Below are 24819 nucleotides of genomic sequence, written 5' to 3' on the forward strand. Positions count from 1 at the left end.
TCGCGTTTTATATTGCACCAAAGAAATACATTTTCATGGCTTAATTTCAAGTACTACATGAGTGAGCGAGCGAGTAATAAGTTCCAGAAGTTTCGGTTTAGTATACAAAATTAGAGTTGAAAAACGATTCTATGGTTCCTAGTCAAGTTGAGAACTGGAATTAACCTACTTATACGTACCAATCAGCATTTAGAGTTTAATATTAAAGTAAGATAAATGAGTAATTCCTGTGTTATTAGAACCGCAGCAAATTCAGCTTGTTCACATAATCTTTTTATTAGATAAGCTACATCTATAAATAATAAATTTTAATCGTAGTAACACCAATATAATTGTAGGGTACTGCTTTATCATATATCACATTTAATTCATAGACGAAGATTCCACGTTATGTTAGCCGAGCTATCACAGCTAACACGGTTAATATTAGACTTAATTACACAACAGAAAGAGGGAGACAAAATATTGGAACAAAAGTATTATCTTATAACTGAAATATTTAAGCTTTGCCGACATTATCTGTTGCAATTTAAATATCATTGAATTAGCGGAATGTAAATTATAAATAACTTTTTTTTAAAATAGTTTTCACCTTACTAGATAAGGAAATATTCACAAAATTGTATTTTGAAACAAGACTACAATAATCTTATAAATAATACCCAAGTTTAATTACATAAATCATATGTTTATTCGTTCAGTAATTCTTTAATCGGACTTTTATTCCTTACCCGCGCACCCAGTATGCACATGGTATTTCTGAAACCGGCGCCGAACTATATCAAATCTCTGATGTGCGTGCTACAGACAGACCAGTGTGCAACAATTCATCACTTTTCAGCATATAACTCGTTCCCTCACTCCCTCTGATAAATTTCCCCCTCTCAAAACACCGATGGATTACGTATTTGAGAACAAATTCTTCTTACTACTCCAACAGAGCGTTTTTTTCATTTTACAGGGAAAGCTTTTCGAATAGCTATGTATTTATTCCGTGTCATTTCTATAGCGGAAATGAACTCTTATTCTTAAGACAATATTAAAGGCGAGATTCGAATCAAATATCATAGAATAAAAATGGGACATGTCGCAACAGTTCAAATCTGTTCGGTAGCATGTATTTAAAACTGTGGTTATTTAAGAAATTTGTTCAATATTTTGCATGAATAGCTGATGATCTGATGACGAAATGTTACCACACGCTGGTTAGGACCTTCCAATCTATAGCAACTGAATGAGACGAATCTCAGTCAATTCAGTTAGAAACTAATCATTTTACTGATGATAAATGAAACAAGAATGACTCTTGGCTGTCAGATCAAATTCACGAACGCGAGAAACAAGACTGACATTACCAAACGGTTTTTCTACATACCGTGAAATATCACATAAAATCATAAACTATTTCAGTTCTTTTAAATTTAATGAAATCATACTTCGTGGGGACACGCGCAATACCTGAATGAGCAGTTTTATAAACTAAGGCAGGAAAGAACTATTGTCTGGGAATCGCATGGTTGAAATCAATGAATCGAACATTTTTCTAATTCTGCTCGCTACTACATCAAAATTTTCACAGTAAGAGAAAATGTAATTTATCTTAAGTCTAAAATTATCTTTAACCCGGCTCCAGCCAGCCAGACCCTGACCGCGAGCGTAAGCCTCAACTCTTTGAGTAACAACGCAAGGATGCTTGTAACTAGCCAACAATACATTTTATCTGATCTGTTCTGCTGTGTCAACAGTATATAGCTACAGTAGACCGAACACTGAATCAGGAACGTAAGAAAATAATTTTTATTTTTCGTTTTTCAAAGTCTTAGCTGGGCTAACACTGTTTTACTTCGCCCCTGATCTGTTATCTCAGGGCGAAATACCGAGTTTTACAATCACGTGTAGCAACAGGTAGAAGCAGAGCGTTTGCTGGCGATTTCTTTATCGTCTTGTGCCAATGTTATTCGAGCCAGACTTTGCATTTCGAGAAGGGCTGTCGAGTAAAAATGGCGTTGTGGGATGTCAGCATGAAGCAGGAGCGAGTGCCAAGACGGGGATGCTGACATCATGGCCATTCACCGGACCTGCATTGCATGTCTTGACACATCTAGCTAGCGCAGCCTGTCACACATCGCACTATAAACCAATCGCCAGTTGTACTCGCAACACGCAAGGGTACGCGCCACAACAGCATGAGCCATAGTACCCTTGAAAAGTTTTTCGTAATTTTCCTCAGTAGCGAACACGTCTGTGACCATATAGACCTACTAGAAGGGTGAATACAAGTTATACAGGATGATTCAAAAGTTATGACCAAACTGAAGGAGCGTATAGAGCGACTCAGAGAGAAAAACTTTCGAATAGGAATCCATGTCCTCCGAAGTTATCCTGAGTCATTCGAGGCCATTGAAGGTAGGGAAGTCTGATAACTTATCGCTGAAATAATCGTACTTTGCTATTCTCCTACTAGCTTAATTTTGTTTTTTATTATGTACAAGGATTACATTAGTAATCTTACAAAGCAAATTATTTCAGCGGTATGTTATCAGACTTTCCTAACTTCAGTGGCCTCGACTGACTCAGGATAACTTCGGAGGACGTGGATTCCTATTCGAAAGTTGTTCTCTCTGAGTCCCTCTATACGCTCCTTCAGTTTGGCCCTAACCTTTTGAATCATCCTGTATACAAATTAACATTACGATAACACGCATATAATTTATGAACACAAACATAAGCCTACATATTTAACTAAAACATTTCCGAAGGTGGTTCTCTGGCCTTGGACGCTCTGCTTACTTTTGGGTAGATACAAACGTTTCGGAGAAAGAAATTGCTTCCATCTTCAGGACTACCCTCATCTTCAGTTCTAAAGATGGAGGTAATGAGTTCCTTTAAGGATGTGTAGGGTTTAAAATCCTTGTGATTGGGCGGTATATGTCCAAGTCTTACCAAACGTCTAAACGAATTCATAATGTCATTACAAATTGGAACAAGCTGGAGGGCCTAATACGTAAAAGCTGAAGAGGAGAAATGACTAATTGGCCCATCTGAAACTTAACTGTGTTACTATCCAGTCATGACTCGAGAGTCTGAGAATCATTGTTTAAATGTGCTTAAAAAGCAAACTCAAATGTGAGACCTTCAGTTCAGAGCTGGCTCTCGTTTGTGTGGATAGCCGAGCGACGCAGTCCCGACAACATTTCATGTTCCTGGCGGCTGGCTAGACGACCGTCTATGAAACAGAAACTAGCTGATGCCTTTAGTGTCCGCTTAAATCTCTGCTTCATTTAGAGACCTCAACGGTATCACACACCTCTTTTATAGCAAAAGTATTGTGAACAGTCTCGTGCAGAGAACACGTTCACATGTGTAAATTGCACGCAACTGAATCTGGTTAAGGCACACAGCTACACATGCAAAGGACACCGCGGTTTTACGCAGTCACCACTTCTAAAGGACAACAGCGACTGGGGCAGGCCTAATCACAGATGATCAATGGTTTTAAGCCGTAAGACCACTATTTTATGATGAGAAAGGAACAAGGTTCTCTTCATTTTGTTATTTGTTTGTGGTTTATTTAACATCGCTGTCAACAGCTCAGAGTATATAGCGCAAAATGACAGAAAGATTAATTAATAATGATACAATAATAAGTTCAAGGATGCTTCTCATTTGAAGAGCAATCAGTTTGTTTCTCGTTGAGTATCCTGAAAAGTGAACAAATATTTCAAGTTGTTAATTTCCTTTAAAGTTTTGTGTACTAATTGTTTATTTCAATTAGGTACATAAAACAACTGCTTGATTCGAAATTCGTTATTTTATGAACAATGTATTTTCAAGTGAGTTTTCAGGTTCTCACGGCAGCGTTATTTGAAGATATCGGTCCTCCGTATAATCTGGTAGAAGTTTACCGACATTTAAGAGGTGCTTGCTGCCTACATAATCAGTGCGATTTTCTAAATGGAGCTAAGGTACATTGGCAACTTGACATTTACATTTTTTAAATTTAACAGGTATTGCACAAACGTATATTGTGACAGTCTATGACACAGACAATATTCAGGGAGTTTTTGCTAGGGCTAAGAGTGCCATAATTAGTAAATTATGTTACACGAATCAGTTTGTTTTTGATGTTGCTAATTCAAGCGCTCAAACAGTAACGAATCCAGTTAGTGCCTGGAAATTCAAGATAACAGTTGTTAACCATGACAAAGATTGTCGACGGGTGAGCGGTTCGCCATGCACAATCACGGTTACAGGACCAACTTTTGCATACATGGCAGATGGGAGAGAAGACATCTTTAAAGCCTGAGTTCAAGCCTTTGATGATGTAAAATATTTTTTATTTAATGAAACTCAAAAGGTCCCTGGGCAGACCAAGAAGGAGTTGGGAGGATCTTAGGAATGTAGGCTGCGAGGGTGGTAAATGGTTAGAGTTGGCTCAAAATCATGTCCGTTGGCGGAATGTTTCTTCAGAATTAAGTGTGGGAAAATTACTTTGAATATTTTAAAGGCCTCTCTCCTGAAAACCCCGCGACTTAATATTGTTGTGACTATGACGTGACGATGACCCGTCGGTGACCTTAAACTGACATGAATATAGTCACTCAGATTCCTACGGATCGACAGAAATATGCATTTGGAAAAAATGATCTTCGAATGACCTTGAGAATTTTAAAAGCCTCTATTCGGAAAACCCCAAGACTGATATTGTCGTGACTATGACATGACAGTGGCCTGTGCGTGTCCTCAAACTAACATGAGTATTGACATTAAGATCGCTACAGATCGGCAGAAAAATGCGTTTTAAAATGACCTTCGAATTACCTTGAAAATTTTAGAAGCCTCTACTCGGAAAACCCCGGTACCTATATTGTCGTGTCTGTGTCATGACCTTGATTTGTACGCACTAAATTTATTAAATGAAATATAAATTAAGCCTAAGTTAGTCGTGGAAATATCTTCCCGGTGACTGAAGACAGATTCGTACCAAACTCAGCATCACAGAACCCACCGCCTGACTCAAGACTCCCGCCAAACGCAGATTCCGCCAGAGGCGCCACCATAGTCTCTTTCTATTTATTTCTCCAGAGTCGCCACTGTCAGAACTTAGCATGAATCTTTTTCCGCATCACACGAAAGGAGAACTCATCCAGTCAAGCGAGAAGGACATTGGGTAGGAGTAGATAGATTAAAAATTCATTACATTTCCATTTGTTACGTTTCAGAGCATGGCTTCCCCTGAGAATTCTCTCCATTCAGCAGAGCTCAGAGCGACTGTGCATTCACCATATGATTCATGACATCGTGACATTTGGCGACATGGTGTTGTTATTTACCGTCTCCTTCACTTGAAGATCGGTGTAATAAAATCTGAAGGTACGCTAGCAACTTGTTCTGGGGCGAAAGAAATGAGGCGCTTTGCTGCACGTTCTTGTATACAAGTAGTTCAAAATTGCATCAGTTCACATGTCTTCCACACACGGTTGTCTTGAGTGGGTTTGGTATTACAGCTGGCTTTCTCTAAGTCCGCAGTTAAAACAAGAATATTCAGGCTCAGAATCGCCAGAGAGTGTGAAATTTCAATAACATGAACGAATGATAGACACAAAAAACAATAAAATATTACTACTCGGGGCAGGAGCTTAGAGCTCGAACACTTCTAAATAATCACAGGAAAGTGTCAATTTAATGTGTAGGTTTTAGTGCGTTTCGTTTCAATTATTCATATATTGTCAACATTCTGATTTAAAATTTTTAATCGACAAAGAAAGCGAATGAAGATAACAGATCTGTACAGTAGTGGCTAAAATAGTGTTACTCAAATCAGAATATTACGTCACATTTTTAATTTAGTAATATAAGTATGAATTTAACATCATATATACGTTAATCTATTCGAAAATAGCCATACGCAGATTAACGCAGTAGAGTTATAAACAAATCAGAATGATCTGCACCAAAATGAGTCAGCTATTAAACGTTGTCAAAAGACGTGTAAATAGGAGTACGTTGTAAATCGTGGTAAATGGCAGGTTTTGGTATTAGTGACGTTAAACATTCGGGTTATTTTGTAACATATAGTTAGTTTGAATAGGCACATGATAACATTTGGGACTGTAGATCGGGTTAGCAAAGCTTTGACTGTATGTGCCATTAATTTTGATCATCAGTTTGTTTTATTTTCTATCTAATGATGCATTGATAACCTGAAGTTAATCACATCATTAGTGGATATTAGAATTATAATTAATCACGCATTGTATGGGCTTGTGGAGTGGGGGAACGTGACTTAATGAAATATTACATTCCAGAAAGCAGACACGTATATTCCACGTGCGATACTTGTTGCTTTTAAACCATTATATTTTTAAATCGCGATGGGTATATTTAATGCTTCGCCCCGTTTATTGCAGTCCTTGCATCAGATGAGGAAGTTTGTTATAAACAAGGTTAAGCTATGATCCAACCGCTTTCCTACTTTCAGACACTTCGTGCACAGAGACAGTTACTAGTATTTACACATTTTAACGTGATTTTGCGACTGTGTGCAACACAGACGTAGGGAAAATGGCAAGATTTTTTCCAAAGACGAACTGGCCTCAGATTACTTCTTGATGTAGAAATAGCAGTAACAGTAATGGCTGCAGCTGTAATTGTAGTGTTAGTACTTGCAGCAGGGTGTCCAAAAATATTCTTTACCGTACAAAACTGCATTTTGATTTCTTTCTATACGAGCTGTGCACGCGCTGTCATGACGAAATATAACAACTTTCATGCCTTACAGATTTTTGAAAACTACATTCGGTTTACAAGACTGTACAGGATCGGAGTACTTCGTTATGGAGTACAGAGAGTTTTAAAATATGAATTATAATACAATCTACCTTCAAACATTTTACTGGACCATAGTAAACATGCGGCCTACGAATTTTACTCATATTGCAATAGTATTAGTATAATAAAGTTACATGAGGTACAGTATTCCAACAACCATTAAATAAACTACAATAATATAATAGCATACATTAAAAATTAATTATAAACTGAAATAATTAATTACCGCGGAACAACGAACTATTATCAGACCTAATCATTTGTTACGATCACCGCTTTATAATTCTAATGATAAAACCAAATTTCTAATTGATAAACATCTCAAGTTTGAAGGTAATAATTTATTTTAGACTATTTAAAAACGAGGTCAGAGTAAAAGAAGACCCCCCCCCCCCTTCCCTGTAAGATTTATTTTTCCTTCATGGAAGATAACTGTTGACATAAGAGGTCAATGTCCTCGGCGCGGTTGAAGAATTTCAGTACGTATATGCCATGGCATCACCTGCTCACCGACTTAATGTTTCTGCTGTGACTGTACAGCTATGCTGTAAGCTAATTAATGGTGTCCCCATCTTATGTAGTGGTCCAGTCTTGGCTGCTGCAATGTACTACGTCATGAAGTGTTCTCTAACCCCTTCCTTTACAACAAGCTGCGCTAATCTTGTCTAATGCACATTCTTAGCTCGGCCCTACACGTCCGACGTATAGCCACTGCAAGGAATCAGGGCTTTACTAGCACAGCCACAGAAGAAATTCAGATGAGTGTAAACAGAATTTATTTTATCAGATTTCAGGTTCTCGTGGAGACGAGCGTGAATATGGCTATGCGCCGTGTAGTCTGGTACACAGTAATCAACGTTTCAAAGATACTTACTGTCTCCATCATCAGGGATTGGCCTCAGGAGAAATATTGTGGGCAGCTAATTATGTTTAAGTCGCGCCAAACTTGACCGCTGAGTTTACCCACCACTAGAGACTGGGCTGTTACCCAAATAAATGTTGCCGACTTTATTTTGCTTAATTCTTCGCCATGTACTTCAAGAGGCTGATGGCGTGTAGTAACAGTACAGCATGAGAATACTGGAACCCTTTCGCGACCAGCCGATTTCGGCATGACGCTCTTGTAACTGCACAGTTTGATTTAAATGGATGGAAAGGGCTTATATGTAACTGTCTTCAGTCGGTTATATCAAACGTCTCTCTTGTTCGAATGAGTTTCTTTAATGTGAATAAGAAACCCGCTCAAATTCAACATGAAACTATTTATCTCAAGCCGTTTCACATTATTATGTCCCTTTCGTACTACTATATACTTAATTTATTTCGTATTCCTTTCTTCTTCATTTCATTTGTTCGTTCAAACTTCCTCCCTCTTCATATTCCCTCCTTTCGCTTATATTTTCCTTGATTTCACACATTTTCTTCCTTACACACGTATTTATCTTTATTATTCCTTCTACATATAAGTAGATATAATATTTAAATACAGACACACGTAATTAGAATTATATACTATGTAATATAAATGTAACACAATTTATAGGTTAAGATATAGTCCAAAGCATTACGATAACAACGTATTTTTAATGTTTTCCCGGGATCAGAACACATGTAAGAATCTCGTCTGTGACGACAAAGAAAAAGACACCCGTCTTCAAGCATAGAATTAAGTTTTATGTAACATTTAGACAGTCAGATAAACTGGAACCTCTGAAAGACGTATTACTTAAGACCATTTGCACATCCATGAATGAATGAGGACGGTACATCTACTACAGTTCACTTGTTTGCTACTAAATATTTAATGGTTAACGCTATGTATCAGAATCAGGAGATTCAAGAAACAAAGCGCCACTGCTTGCGAACAAAACGTGTAATTCTCAAAAGGTAATGCTCTAAGATGTGTTTAAAAGTGTCCAAAATTAGAACAAAACAAACACCGTGCTACGTCTAATAAGAATAAACTTTGTGACCGGGTGGACAGCATTCCTGCTTCGTTTCCAGAAAGTACGGGTTTTAAGTATCGATTCGGAGACAAGCTACCATATTCAAAGCATTCAGAAGTCTTTCGTGACCCCCTCACCCAGACAAAGAGTGGTTAAATGCCACGTGTCTTTCATGAATTAGGGTGTGCCACGGTTTGCAGGACACCGAAATAAACCGCAATCAAATAACAAAATAAGCAACACAACACATAAAATAGTAAACGATGAGGTCGTACCTGAAGATACGTGAATTATTTACGACTTTACTCCTTTTCCTCTTATTCCCAACTAGCTTTAGGCCTAAGATTTATTCGAAATTCATTAGGGATACGCTCTCGTGCTATAAAATTTTTTTTCCCCTGAATTATATCTTCCGTAATGTTCTTCCATGTTGCAGGCCTTTGGATCATGTCTTTTATCGTATTCGGTTTGTGTATTTACATGTGACCACCCAAAGAAACATACAACTGTAAATCTACAGACAGCGAAAACTCCGAAGAGACATTATCTTGAAATAAAAAGTGACACCATTCTGCTCTATCGGAGAAACAGGTGGTTAGAACGGGCTTATATTTATGACTTCTACTTTCGGTGACAACAAATATTTCTTGTATGCAGTGTCGTCGTGTTTGAATTCCCTGAACTACGGTATTATATAGTCCCACTTATTTCAAACTTATGTTATAGACACGTATGAACTGTGGTTGGCTAATGATTTTTATCAGGCAATACCTACTTCGTGTGCTACGACAACTTCCGCAATTCTCTCCAAATAAAGAAGCAACAAGCATTTTAAGTTCAAAAGTTTAACGTCTTCTTCACATCCCTGAATAACTTGAGGGACCCGACAGCGGTATAATGACTCATCCCAACTCATTTACAAAAATTGTCAGTCATTTTTTTAAACGTATAAACAATCATTGGTCCATAACTGGTATGAGATTTTCAGGTGTGTTCTTACAGGGACAGCTGTCTACCTCCGTATTTTCTGTCATAATTTTTTCAGATTAGCATACAAAGCACCGATCACATCGCAGCGCGGTCTGAGGACACTTGGGAACTTGGACCGTGGGTTCGAATCCCACTCAAGGCATGGATGTTTATCGGCGTATTTCTGTGTAGAGGGAGACCTTGCGACGGGCTTGTTACTCGTCCAAGGAGTCCTACAAAATGTATAAACAGATCGAGTAATCTCTCATCTGGGAGGAGACCAAGGCCCATCAAGGGCTGCATGCCACAGATAATAATAAGCCTACAAAGAATTGAAATCTTAATGATATATCATAGTTAGTCTGAACAATGAATATCTTAGTGTAATGACTGACAATCCTTTTACAAAATCGGGAAAACAGACAAAGAAAGGGACAAATAGAAACAGAAACAGAGAGACAAAGAACGTTAATCTTGCTGAAGGGTTTTTACAATTTTCATCAGTCCCTTTAAGAAAATTGAGAAAGTGATAGAGGATAAACACAAATTATCTGAGCGGTTTCAATGAATCAGAAAAAAATTGTTTCACGGAAAGAACTAGGCTACATAATCGAGAACTGAAGTCAGTTACATCAATTATACAACCACGATGCCATGCACCATAACCCCCTGCAATGATTCGTTGGCTGGAGACAGCATCAATCTGCAAGGAACCCGAAAATTGTCAATCATATAAACATCTGTAACTATTTTCTAACGCAACGGGCCAAGCTTTTTACAATTCATTTATAAACAAATATTAATGTATCGAGTAAAAACAACTTTCATCCACGTGCATGCCAACCTGACGTCTCTTGATTGTGGTTACACCCTTCCTTTGGGTACACACTGTGTTTAACCCAAACCGGTACAGATGTCGTGGGAATGCAAACATGTTTTACAGACATGTCTAATGATGGAGAATGCCGAACTGTAATCATTTTAGGAACGTATAAAAAAGTTTTATAAATTCACCTATTAACTTCGCCATGTCTGTCTGTCCGTCCGTAAATGAAAACTGGAGAACCAATGAATTGTTTGCCGAATGTGGTAAGAATTTGTGTGTTGTTACAATTGCTTTCTGCAATTACCGTGTACTTTGAGGCCTTGACATTTTCTCAGATCAAATCTGTGATGTTACAGAAGTGTATAATATTTCACTTTGTCAGTCTTGGTTGAATACTGAGCGAATTGTATTCACATTCTAGCACAATAAATCAGCCAGGTCGGCAATATTGGTAAATACAATACAGAGTGACGCTTTAGTTAAAATCACCTCACACCTCGGCATCCCGCGCATAAGTTAGGGAAATCGAATGCTCACCAATTTAGACGTAGAAAGAACGTCACAGTCTAGTAGTTAGAACTCTCGCATCTTATGCGGGAGATCCAGTTCAAAGATCGGCCCAGAGACCGACTATCATAAAAGGTATTCGAGGTCTCCCTCACACGATCCATAAAAATAACTATCTTACAATAGACCATGGCAGTTTTCTTAAAAAATCATTCTACTTCGTTATTCACAAAACACCCTACAATTTGCTGTTAAGTAAAATAAGAATAAACATGACCGAACATTCATTCACATCCACACATCTAATCTGGCGTAACAAATGTAATTTTTTGCTAATACATCCCTGTTAAATAATCAGTGAATCAATCAGTAAAAACTTTGGCTGAATAAGGTGAATATCTGCTCCTGAATAAATAAAATACCGAGATATGCATGTTTTGCTTCAAAGCAGTTACTGATTAATTACCTACATGATACCGAATGAATGGTGGTTTCTGCTACACTCTCTCTATATATAAAATCACAGTTATGAATCCCATAGTCACTTGTGTCACTGGTCTGTAAAGACCCGTCATTTGTTTCTGTCATAACAGAAATACAAGCCGATATATCGTAGCCACTAGAGTGATCTGTGATATTTAAAATTCACACCCGTTAACTCCGGTCGTGCCTTGACCGCCATGACATTTGGGCATTCACTCGGCATGATCTATCACACGTTCATGCATAACCTCGATTCCTTCTCTTACTGTGTACAAGCAATAATCCCTGCCTCTCGTAGCCTGTATGCAAGGCAACGAAACGCTACTGGAGGGAAAATCACTCGCTTGTCTTGAGCAAGTGAAAAGGTGTACTCCGCTGGAGTAAGCTTACTAAACGCAGTGTTAGGAACTTTACAGCATTAATTGGTTCTAATGTTCGATGTTTCGTATTAAAACCGACTGTTGCGAAGATATAAGAATACGTGTTTCATTACGAATTTAGATATTCCCCATATCAACAGCATTCAAAATGAAAGTTGTTTACCTTAATGAGAATACAATATATATTTATGGAAGATAATTTATCTTTTTGAAACCCATAATTTTAATTTTGATATCATGTACTGAAGGGGTTATATAGTGGTTTGACATGCTTATCAAAAGTAAAATTTGTATAACAAAGTTTAGTGTCGATTCCGAATACAACATTTTATAAAAATCCGTTTAGTAGTTTCTCATATGAAGCATGCTGACCGGGGAAGAGACCATGGTTTATGTACCGACAAAGTCTGTCCATATAATAAAAAAGTGCTCGTTGTTGGTGATTATTTGTTGTTTCAGTATTTTGTCCTTATGGGATAATATTAGAGTATTATAATGCGAGGAATCCACAAGGAAATAAACTTTCAAACACAAAACAAAAAAAGGGTGATTGTTCTGAGTGTGAGCACATGGATGCGGAAAATCATAACCGCCTACGACTGCTAACTCCAAGCATACACTCAAAATATATTTTCCATTCGTCTGTTTTCCCACAAGCACAGACAAACGTCATTATAACATAAATTTTCACTTTATGTAATTTGAAATAGCAAACAGCTACTTCTAGCTAACAAGCACGCATTTAAAACTTAAAATTTGTTAAATTACCTGGAGAAATTATTCGGGCTGCGCATTTGACATCATAAATGCCTTATGGTATGTGTCAAGAGTTATTATTAGGCTAGCTTACACAGCATTGTTATTATATTTTTGTACTTAATGATCAGGTCGTTTACAAAAATATTTTTCACACAAGCCTACCTTAAAACCTAATAGCCCCTCAAGTGGTTAATACATTTTCCACTTCCTATGAAAACTGAAAATTCATTATCATATTCACAAGAGCCCGCCACTGGTATTTAAGCCTTAACTTAGTAGAGTCCATGTTCTAAGATTATGCTGGGCATTTAAATTGCATTAAACAAGGGGTAACAGGAATAAAACGGTACGTTAAATGCTATCCTGAGCTAGATGAACCCACTGAACACCCTCATTCACAATTTTCATAGAATAAATATTAATAGAATCTTTCCACCTACATCTAGTCTTCTAAGTTTCAAACAAAAAAATTGTATGTATCTCATACTTCCCGTGCGTGTTCAGTTCCGTAGACGTTCACGATTTACGTCACCCACTTTCGAAACAGCGGCCCCCATACAAAAGCTCATGGCGTATGTCTCTCCTGTTGGCGTCTTAACTGGAGATTCATACTTGTATGGCATCTGTTGATATGAATGTATGAGTGTATGCATGTCTATAGCAATAAACAGCCCTGAGCAGTAATTACAGACTATTCACTCTGGTCTCTGGTCTATCTCTCAGATAGTTTAACCGTCTTGTCGTATTTGCGGGGGCTGTATGTGTAATACTATCAGATCTGGGTCATCACGACTTCTTGGTTTGTTCAGACCGTGTGAACCTGCCGCTGGCTTCAGTTCTTGCGCTTGGCCGAATGGTCTGCTGGAGAAAGTGGATGACTGCGTGTGACAAACATCGAGATCCACACATCATACAGCATTCTGGCCCGGTTCAAAGACCTCAACACATCGGAAATCCTTTACAACTGCTGTTATTAACCCAGTAAATGTTTAATATGGAGTCATTTTAATTTTACATTGTAATATGGGACCATAAACATGCCATATCTATTTCCTCTTTGATCTGAGGATGGCAAAGATCCTTTGGTCGTATTCCCCTCACTTCTTGACCATTAAATTCAGAATACTGTCCTTATAATCAGTGTTATTGGAAGGCAAACGGTCCAAAGCCTTCCTGCAATCAGAAGTCACCCGATGACAACATAATATCAGCTCCATGCCCACAGCATCTTCATCGTGTAAGTAGCAAGGATTTCCGGTATGAAAACATCGTGTTAAGTGGAATGTATTAGCTCCACCGAGATCCTTAGGGAAGAAAATGTTTATAAAATATCTTTCTAACATACAGTAAACCTAAACATTCGAAACACGCTTTGTCAGAATTCAGGATAATACATGCTGTATTCCTCGAGTAACAAGTTAGAGCTACTGAATTCATTTCATAATGTAAGATCAGTAATTATAACAATTACATTCCTCTCTATGTACAGTAATGTTCTGTGTTTACTAACGAGAATTACACGGACCATGTATTATTCATCTGATTTGCCCCCAAGCTTGCAGATGGGGTAGACTCTACGTTCACATAACATTATTACAGCATCTCGTCTTATAAATTTACCGCCAGACTAACATGAATTCGAAATTCAAGTCAAGATTCATATATTTCAGTCCCTTCACCTCATATGTGATACTTGTAGTATAAGACAATACAAATTTAGGGTAAAGGAGCTAAGTGGATTTTTAACGTGTGTTTTAAAGCAACTAGGGCTCTGCCTAGGAAATTGTGAAGACATTAATTCATAACATATAGACTAAGTTAACGGCTGTATAGAATACTTCTATTAGTATAAGTATAGAAATGAATTCTGAATAAACAGTAAGTAAATTGACAGAAATAGTTGTCAAATTGTTTCCTGTTGGGATTTTATGTGTTGTTGTATTAAGACAGGGTTATAAATGGGAAAGTACAACTGTCAGAAATGATTCCGTATGTGTGTAAACTGGAAAATGTATAAACGTAATAATGATGTCGATTGTCACATAATTCAAACCATAGGTTAATAAAAGTAACATCTAAAATCTCTTAAAAACGACATTGACGTAACGGTGAATTTCCAGACAAAATTCACAGAAGGAACAAATGAAATGCTGTAATCCAAACTCTGCTTCTTCGCTTTTAAAACTGTCAATATGAGTGGAAGCCAGCAAATCTCAGAACATTCGAAAGATATTGAAAAAATGAATGCAAATATCATTGTTGCCGACGGGATTCGAACCCACATTACAACAAACAAACAATAAGCGTTGCACTCACGCGGGAATTTTAACAGCAGTAACTTTCAAATGATATGATTGTAAAATAAGTACAGACGAGTTTCTTTGAATTATAAAATATAAGAAAATTTAATTTAGTTTGTTCGAAACAAAATTAAGTTTCGGATATCTAAAATATGAACTAAACAACTGCTGTTTGGTCAGAACCTCCTTAACTTAAGTTGAATTAAAGTTATTAATCACGAGTTCAAATGGAATATGCTTATGACTGAAGTCCGAAGAAAATTATATACTACACTCACACATTAATTTTCCATCAAAACACCAATGAATGTTAAAAGAGAATAACATACCAATCACTCTACGTCTTATAAAAATATAAGTAACCGCTGTTATAACAGATATTCGAGTTTCGTAACGCGAAATTAATAGTAACAAAATTACAAGCACAGGTTGAGGACATACCTCAGATTAATGATGACGTACAATGAACTTCCGGTGTTAAATTGCATGAGAAGGTACGTATTTCACAATACAGCTTGTTATTAAGACGAATAGAATGTGCGACACTAACCGATTTACAAAACAGAAACCACGCTTAACTCCTGGGAAAGCTCTGATACTTTAGCGGACATGGAACTCTCCGTAACAATGGGAACAGATAAACATGTTATAGGACGTTTCGTTTACCTTATGAACTCGTTGTGAACTCTAAGCCAATACCTAAAGTCACTGACACAAGAGGAACACATGTAATCAGATTATCACCAGCCAGAGGACAGTGACGAAACGCGAGGAATGTAAAGGACCTTCCTGATACGATCTCACGTCCCTGTTTGCAGCTTAACCAATTTAACATACCAAGACATTAACTTAAACAACACTGTTATTTTATAAAGGGGAAGCGATGTTCCAAGAATGTCACTGCGACTGTGCTATGAACGTGGAAAACAGACGAGAAATAAGTGTTCAACATTTATAATGCAAGCTGTAACAAAAGGGTTACGAGGCCTGAAGGCAAAATTGTATTTATTAGCTCGGATATCAAATCGTGTTTCATTATATTTAGATAGGATTTAATTCTTCTTAGTTTACATTTCTTATTTGTACTCATTTAACAAAACGTGTGTAAAACCAGTTATATCGAAAATGTTTGCAAACTTTAGTCTCAACATTATCTTGTAACTGATTGCAATAAGTACTCATGAGTAGTGATGAGTACTAATTGCCCTGATAATGGAGACACCAAGTATCTCTGAAACGTCGGTTAACTTATACCAGACTACACGACTCGACAACCCACAAGACAGTCAAAATCACGCTCTCCGCCATGAGAACCTTAAAGTTTATTCAACCAATAATATTTTAATATTTTCCGTCAAATCACAATTTTTAATAAGATAATAAAATATATATTATCTTATTAAAAATTGTGATTTGACGGAAAATATTAAAATATTAACCTAATTCACAATATGACGTAAATATACTACCTTATCAACCAATAATGTTTGCTCCAGACACGTAAACGCCTATCTAATATTGTCACGAAGCGGGAATGTGTAATAAGCATAAATTGCAGTAAATTCGAAAATAAAGCAGGTATATGTGCGGGGAAAATACCGCTGTTTTAGCCTGTATTTTTAAAATACGTTTAAAAAGTTATTATGTGTATAAAGAAGGCCTACAAGATACAAGTAAAACAAAGCAGATGGCAACAACGACAATAGCGAAAACTTTATGCAGGTGTTTTATATTTAAATACACTAGAGTGAACAGCTTTAAATAATATTTTATTATGCAGATTTTACTTAACAAATACGGGAACAAAATACAAGCTCTTATATCGTGCATCAGTTAATTCTTTTAACCATTCTGACATGTTTGTCTTTTATAAAACACAATACTAGCGTGTTTAAATAAAAAAGCATATACAAGTCCGTCCTTGTACTGTTCTGTATGTCCGAGAAAGCTTGCTTGACAGCTCACACGCATTGCTTGTGGGAGGATTCATCAGATATGACAGTACATGATAAGGCGATTTAAATCAAGCCATTAAAACTCTTGGATATTAAGTCTGAAAGGGCAGACACAACACAGCAGTGTTATGACCTGACATTTCAGCTGTTACATTTTTCCTGAGAGCTTTAAATTTGTTTAGCTGTAACAAATAACAAAATTTTAATTATCAGTTACCTACATTTACGTGTAGGTATATGAACACTTTAAAGGATAATTTTACAGGAAACTGCATGGAAATGATGCTGGCCACAGAAGTATGAAAGTGAAGTATGGAAATTAAATATAACTCACCATAATAGGGCAGTAGCTCCTGCAATCAGCTGTTGAAACAATCCACCTAGAAGAAAGATAAAAGTGGATAATCGACAAGAATTCAAAACACGTAATTTAAACACAGAAATAAGTGAAAATAGCTAAATGGTCTACCGAGGATGACACATGGTACGAGTTTATGAAACGCTCTGGAATTATTAATCCTTAGCAAGAAAGAAACGATTTGACTTTACCAAGGCTGTGGCGATATTAATAGTGGTATTACGATTTATAACATCTTGTGGTATTGTAAATGGTTAAACATTTCGTAGGAACGTGTTTGTCTCCGTCTTCAGGGTAAAGTTAATAATAGATATGTATGAAGTGAATTTATACATATTCCATTCAAAATGAAACACGGAACTCGTCAATAATAAGGAAACTGAAAATGCAGATGGTATACAGTTGAGAGAAAGTTTCTAAATCGTGGTCCCAAACAAAGAAGTCAAACCACTCCTAACGATAAACATATGGACATAACATCGAAGTTCTAATGCATTCAACATCTTGAAATGGAGGGAATGAATACAACTATTGCACCTTATTAATACTGTGATGTGCTTTCTTATTATTTTGAATTAAGAAAATATGATATTCATTGAAGTTCCACTGAGTTCTTAAATTAAAAAAAAAATGGGAATATCTGAATGGGTAAATGATTTTAAAGTATAATTCATAATTTGTATTATATAATTTGTCAACGTGAATATGATTATGCTGCACACCTTTATTATTATCAGAGAAGTTTAACATGTAACAGTAATAATAATTTATTACGTTAAAAGTACTTAACATTTAAAGGTTTGGATCAGAGTTCCAGACGATGACAAACAGAATATAAAGAAAATGGACATAACATGAATAATAAGCTATAACGGATAATCATAAACAGACTGAAAGAAACGAAGAATTATTACACGAAATTATAGCAATGCAAAAAATATATTAAAAGACAAGCAACAAAAATACATGATCTTGTGGGGAGGGCGGTGAACACGCTGATAATAAACAACCAAGAGCAGGAAATATATTTTCTAACCCGTTACTTGAAACTGCGAGAAGCTACGAAGTGTAAAACAATCTTTGCTTATGTCATTCCTCTGTATGTATTAACGTGTAACGATATTATTCAACTCGTTAGTAATGTTTATCTGAATTTCGTTTCTAAGATGCCATATTTTCATAAATCACATTGTAAGGACAGGTTTACATAAGATGTTTAGAGGCCCAAGTCACAACAATGTAGATTAAGACATGATAATTTTAATATCATATACTATGAGTAATCGATTTGGGTGTAACCTCTAATTTAATTGCATGAAAAGATAAGAAACGATTACTGAAGTACTGAAGGCCTTCAGCAAATAGGCGTATATCACGATGAGTGCAGTTTCCTTACTGTCTTGGGGTCACGGTATACAGTCTGAGCATCAAACATGTTTCTTTGGTGAGAAGTAGCTGAGTGACCATCTCAGATTATTATTTAAACGAGTTTTGAAAAATAACTTCCCAACAAACGCCAGTTATTACGTGAGATGACCATCTTCATACTCGCCGACGTGAGAACTTGAAATATCACTTAGGAAACCTCTATGCACTCATCACCCTGGTGATGGAGGCAGTAAGCACCTGTAAAATATCTGTCAACTTCTACTAGACTACACGGCGCAATATCAAGGAATACTGTCATCTTTAGTTAGTTGATACGTTTAACAGGCTGTTTCTGAGTCTCGCCGGTAGGTTTGTTGAATCGTTCTTTCGCTGCCTTACTGATTACCTTGTGTAAGCCGTGCGACCCATTTATGTCCGGACGGCTGCGTCGTGACAGGCTTAGAACCATCGAGGTCGCTTAGTTCCTTCATCAACTGGTCGGACAACAGCAGTCCAAAACATAAATCTCAAATAACCAGTAGCGTGTACAACAAATACTTTATGAAATCGGTGTTTACTAACAAATTTTGATTTCTTTTCTACATTCCGGGTTCGTGCCAGACCTGCTTAAATTTCCTATATATTTAGGAACCACTTCAAAAAACTAGGAGTCAGGATATTTCACAGATGGAAATAACATTCACGTAAACGTATTCGCCGACTTCGACGCCACCACCTACAAGACGGAATTAATTAAAATGACGCAAATTTTAAAATGCATAGTAATATACAAAGTTACAAAACCATCGAATAAATATGCATAAAATCGTATGGGCCGCGGCGGCTTTGCGCCACAGATCTGTTTAGGTGTCGTTTAAGATGTATACTGTCTAAAAACGCAGTATGGTGACTTATTTGTTTAAATGCGTGCATTATAAACATGATGAAGTGAGTCTGTTTAATTTTAATTTTCACGATTTTTCCAGTCATTTTTTGGACGTATTAATTATGTACGTATAACGTTTAAAATGGACAATCTGGAACACATAAGAATTCAATTGTCACTTTCCTTCAACAACGGCGGCATTGCTCCATAATAACTGTATATAGCAGAGTGTAACTTGAGAAGCTGACAGTCACTCAGACGGTCAAGAAATGATTCAAATTTTATAGAAATTGAAGGTTTGTTATCATGTCCACAATGGAATTCGTAGCAGAAAATTTTAAATTAAACGTTAAGAATTACGTTATACTACACTTAATCATAGTCAGTGGGGAATTGTAATTTGTTATTCCGTTAATGGTTCCCTTAATGGATTCCAGCATAAATAAGACATTTCCATATATAATAGTGTATTTTAATAACTTCTGTCCCTTCAGGGCCATTGTTTACGGCTATGGTATTTGTGTAGAACATCTTCATGTAGCAGTAAGTGCTTCGGAATGAATTCATAAATATCTGTTTTATGGAACAGGAAAATGTACACGCTATGGAACTTTACTTCATTAAAAATTCCGTCTCTTTAAAACTATGACATTAGAAACTGAATCTGGCTAAAATGACTTCAAACGGAAATCCAAATCATCTGACAACTATTGATGGTAACTGATAAACATTACTGACTGTCTTACTGGCAGACAAAGGCAGTAATAGCAATGTAGCAACCTTCTATCTTCGTAGGCTTATAACATTATAAATGGAGGTAGAATTTATATTTACTTATATACAACAACGTCGTTATGTTGAAAGAAGCAACATGTATCTCTGTAGAGCTGCCCACTTCTAGAAGTGATTATTGCTATTTGGATCAGCGATGTTTGACTTCTTTCCAAAGCGCTCAAGATCGAAATATAACAGACGATATTCCCAGTCGCTTTCTATTACATTTTTTTTACAAGATAATGATACAGTCTTGGATCCGCCACTGGCAAGCAACGGAAATGTCGTTCTCCAGCCAACATATTACTGCCGCTTGCACCGTTAAGTGGGTGACAATTCGTTTCAGTCGACCGTAAACTGTTCGCTGCTAGCAACTTCTTTGCGTGGCATTTCCTTGCCGACAAGAAATATCGTTACTTGAACATATATATTACGCTTTGTATCACCAGCTGTGGTTATTGTGCTCCATCCAGCCGGCGGGCACTGCCTTCCGGCAATAGGCATCTAGGCCTTAGATGAAAGGCAGATCTACTCGAACCATTCAAAAAAGTTCGAGAAGGTCACTCATTCCTTTTAATTTACTTTGAATCCTCATATACAGGGCGCTCATTAATAAAGTAGAACGTTAAGTGTCACTTCCCTATTCCCGGGATGAAAACATTTATACGCTGATTTAATAACGTTTTATGGAACGATGCTCAACTCCTGCAGTTAGCTTCAGACTTCATCTCGAATCAGATTCGAGTATAGGAGCAATCTGTAACTGTATGGCAATGAATATATGGGTGTCCATTAAACGAAGCAATAATAAATGAATTAATTTAACACGTAGGCTTATAAATATAATAAGTAAAGGAATAATTACTTAATAAACGCAGGAACAAATTCAAAATTGTGAACAAATTTATCCCATATTTAAATAAGAATCTTTCAACAAGAAGATTTGTTTATTTATACGTAATTTATTTAATGACGACCTCGTCCAGGTACAAGGCTAGCTCAACCACGCGGAACGACAGATAGGTTTTCTTATCCGAAAGCAGAATCCAGCTATCCAAACGATGTAGTTTTATTATTTTATAGTTTAGACGATGGAAAACTTCAGAAATCTTTAAACTTCGAAGACTGTTAGGTGCAAGACACTGATGAGTTATTAATATTTGGTGACATCATGTAATGAATATGAATATGTTTTGGTTGGAATTGAAAGCGTGTCAACCAGAACGTCAACCAGAAAGTGTGTCAACCAGAAGGTCCACACACCGATTTGTTGCAGAGGCCTACTTAAAATGATAAATAGTTTAATCAACGGTAAAAAAACTGGCCTCATTTCAATGGAATATGAGTATGAGTGTATGATAATAGATCTTGAAGTTAATTTAATTTATTGTTCGGCTATTTATGTGCAAATTTTTTATACACTTTTATCTCACCTTAATAAATATCTATAAATTTAATTTGTAAATAAGGTGTAATGTTGCAATGTTGCACATATTTGGGTGGTCTGGTTGTCAGCTGACGCCGTCCGGAATATCGTAATAATTACTAAACTTTAATTCGAAGTTGAATGTCTGCTCGGCCGAAACTAGAAAGCTGGAAACAAATGATATAAAAGGCAAGTCTCGAATTTTTTTCACCATTACACATTTTGCCATGTAACTTAGTGGGTTTTTAAAAAGGTCCTTTCATTTCGTAACATTACGCAAAAATTACAATGCAGAAACCGACATGCTAATATTTCACTGCATGGCCATGAAGTCATAGTGAAACGTACGTGTAAATGGACAAGGGACCGAGTGTGGAAATATGTCTTCTATTCTAGAGGTCCCGGATTCAAATATGGATCCTAATACAGACGATTTTTTAAGATATTTCGTAATTTTTCTCTTGTTTAAGGCAAATGTTGGAAACGCTTCCTTCCCAATTCATCGTTCACAATACCAATACCATCCGAAACAACATTATGTATGCAATTACTAAAAGTCATATAAATAAAAAACTAACCACTTACGACTCTGAACCTATTGCACCGAACATTGTCTATAATTTCTCATTAAATAATTGTGCAAACTAGAGTTTTTCATACCTCAGGGTTCTGTTTGGTCATTGTTAAAATTGCATTAGTATTTACAGTTTTGAATTATCAAGGTATTACATGACAGCACAGGTATGTAAAATGGTAAGTTGAAATAAAAGAACAAATTCTGTACATTCATGAGGTCCATATCCATTTTTGGGTATTAAGAACAGTCATTTATTATCCAAGTTTCGTTAGAACTGACAACTGCTTATTACAAAGAAAAGTATTAGTTTTCTAAGGTACGGTGGGAGGGGAGGAGACAGAGGGGTCATCCTTAGTCTAAAATGTCGGTTGTAAGTAGGCTTACACTGACATTCAGTAATCATCATAAATAAGAGCTCAGGGTTTAAACTGTAAGATCACTGTAATGATACGTATACTAGGCTTATATTCGTACTTTTTGGACAACTATAACTAATAATGTACAGGTATTTTACATTATGACTAGGAAGTACAGAGACTGACAATATTAAAAAGGCTATTTGACATTGATATATAGTAAATTGCATAACATATATTTCAAATTACATCTCTAATTATTTAATTTATCGTATAATTACAGAAATTTGTCTCGTACAATAACAGAAACAAAATTGTGTGAAGTCCTCTCTGAATATAAAAATATTTTTAAAATTTAATCTTATGCCACGATAATGACCATGCAATAATCCTGGCAGATTGGATTGAGACAACTCACATTTTCTGATGTTAGACCTCTCAATCTTTTAAAATCCCAAATTTAATAAATAAATATCTGTTTACATTATAAATATATAATTAAATAACTGGCGTACATAAATTACATTATATCAGCAATTAATAATATACGATTATACCCACTCACTAATTACAATTATACCAGAGTATGTACTCTAACGACTCATTTGTCCGTCCGTCTGTCACTTGACCTTCCTGTCGTAAGTAAATATATTGCACTCCATTCTTCAGATTTAGAAGATACATCCTTTTATATCCTTTATTTCCCGAAAACCATTTACCATAACCACAAACTTTCAGGCGAAAATTAAGATTTTAGTGAACCTTGAAGGCGGCGGTAAAAGGTCCTTCCAAAACATCGGTAACCACCTACAAAATCATATTACACCACAACCCATAAGACCACGATCGACATCTTCACCGCCTTGATAACCTCAAAATCTCGTGTTATTACGCGTGAATCCAGTTCCTTACGGATTTCCGCAATATAAAACCAGGCGGATTCTACAATGGAAATTTGTTAGCAGACTGTTTCTTGCTGGTAGAATTACCGCTAATGTCACTCCGACAGTGTGAAAAAACAACAACAAACAAATAGTTTCTTTGAGGAGGAATGCTGTCCATAGAACGCGGAAAACCTTACGAATTAACGTAAGAGCATTCGAAACGAGTGATAACTACTGAGAGGAAGCCACTGCTAAAGAAATTGTCATGTTATTGCCTTGTACTGTTTTCTGGACGAATGAAAAACTCGTTCTGAGGTCAGGGCACTCCGTAGTGTGGCAAAGTCGTGTCATGTAAGTGGATTCTAGGACAAGATGGGGGCATGCGGTCTCGCTTGCTCCGTGCCCGATTCAAATCCTTTTAGCTACTTTTTGTCAACTCTAGAAGTAAGCATTACTTCTTTTTGCTCTCCTCCGAAGTAGAACTTACCGACCGCAAATGCAAAATAGAAAGCTAATATAGCATGAGGTGATAGTCAGTAAAAATTTTAATGTGCGCATGTTTTATAATTCTTTGAAAGCATCTGGAAGCGACAATTCTCTTAACCCACTGAAAGCGAAGTTAATGTAAGTAATATTTAAGAATTCAGATCATACAGCAAAGAAAACACAACCTCTCACCGTTACAAATATTAACTGTTTAACGCTGTTTAAGGAAATAATATTTACAGCGAGAATAACACAAGACCCATAATTCAACATGAAGAGTCATTGATTAGTTGCCACTGGGCTTTGAATGATTAATTGCATAAAAATTCCTCTTTAATTAGAAATAACTGTGTGTCGTGATGCACTGCACTAATTTCAATGTGATTCAAGGCCGTCTTGAAATGTCCATCTGCATAAAACTCTTAGATGTAAAGTATGAAATCTTAAGAAAGATTACTTTGGATAATGATATAGGAATTACACCCCAGATATTTCTTTTACTATCCAACTGTCTTTTTTTAATAAATGTAATGGAACTAAAAATGAAGTGGATTAATTCTCGACAGACATATAAGGGCACTTAAGTATATAATTATTTGAATAAATATCACAATCATTCAGATATTATTCCTTTAGTGTATGCTTGCTGCTTACAATCTTCCAGGTTCCAGAAAACACAGGACTTCGTTCCGCAACACACCATTTTATAATTAAAATCTCACAGAAAACATCACTTAGAGACAGAAAC

The 24819-nt window shown here is 36.4% G+C and overlaps 1 long non-coding RNA gene across 2 annotated transcripts in view; it reads right to left on the minus strand.

The window, feature by feature from the left end:
• The window catches only part of LOC110829823 (uncharacterized), a 371352-nt gene that overhangs the window by 41700 nt on the left and 304833 nt on the right, over window positions 1-24819 (minus strand). For both annotated transcript variants that reach the window (XR_015534118.1, XR_015534119.1), the window contains one exon: window positions 17291-17336. This is a non-coding gene — a long non-coding RNA (uncharacterized LOC110829823). The remainder of the gene's footprint in view (window positions 1-17290; window positions 17337-24819) is intronic.

Source organism: Zootermopsis nevadensis, unplaced genomic scaffold (genome assembly GCF_977971745.1).
Source record: "Zootermopsis nevadensis isolate Lab colony 2312 unplaced genomic scaffold, Znev_1.0 Znev_ptg000008l, whole genome shotgun sequence".
In the NCBI taxonomy this organism is placed as follows: Eukaryota; Metazoa; Arthropoda; class Insecta; order Blattodea; family Termopsidae; genus Zootermopsis; species Zootermopsis nevadensis.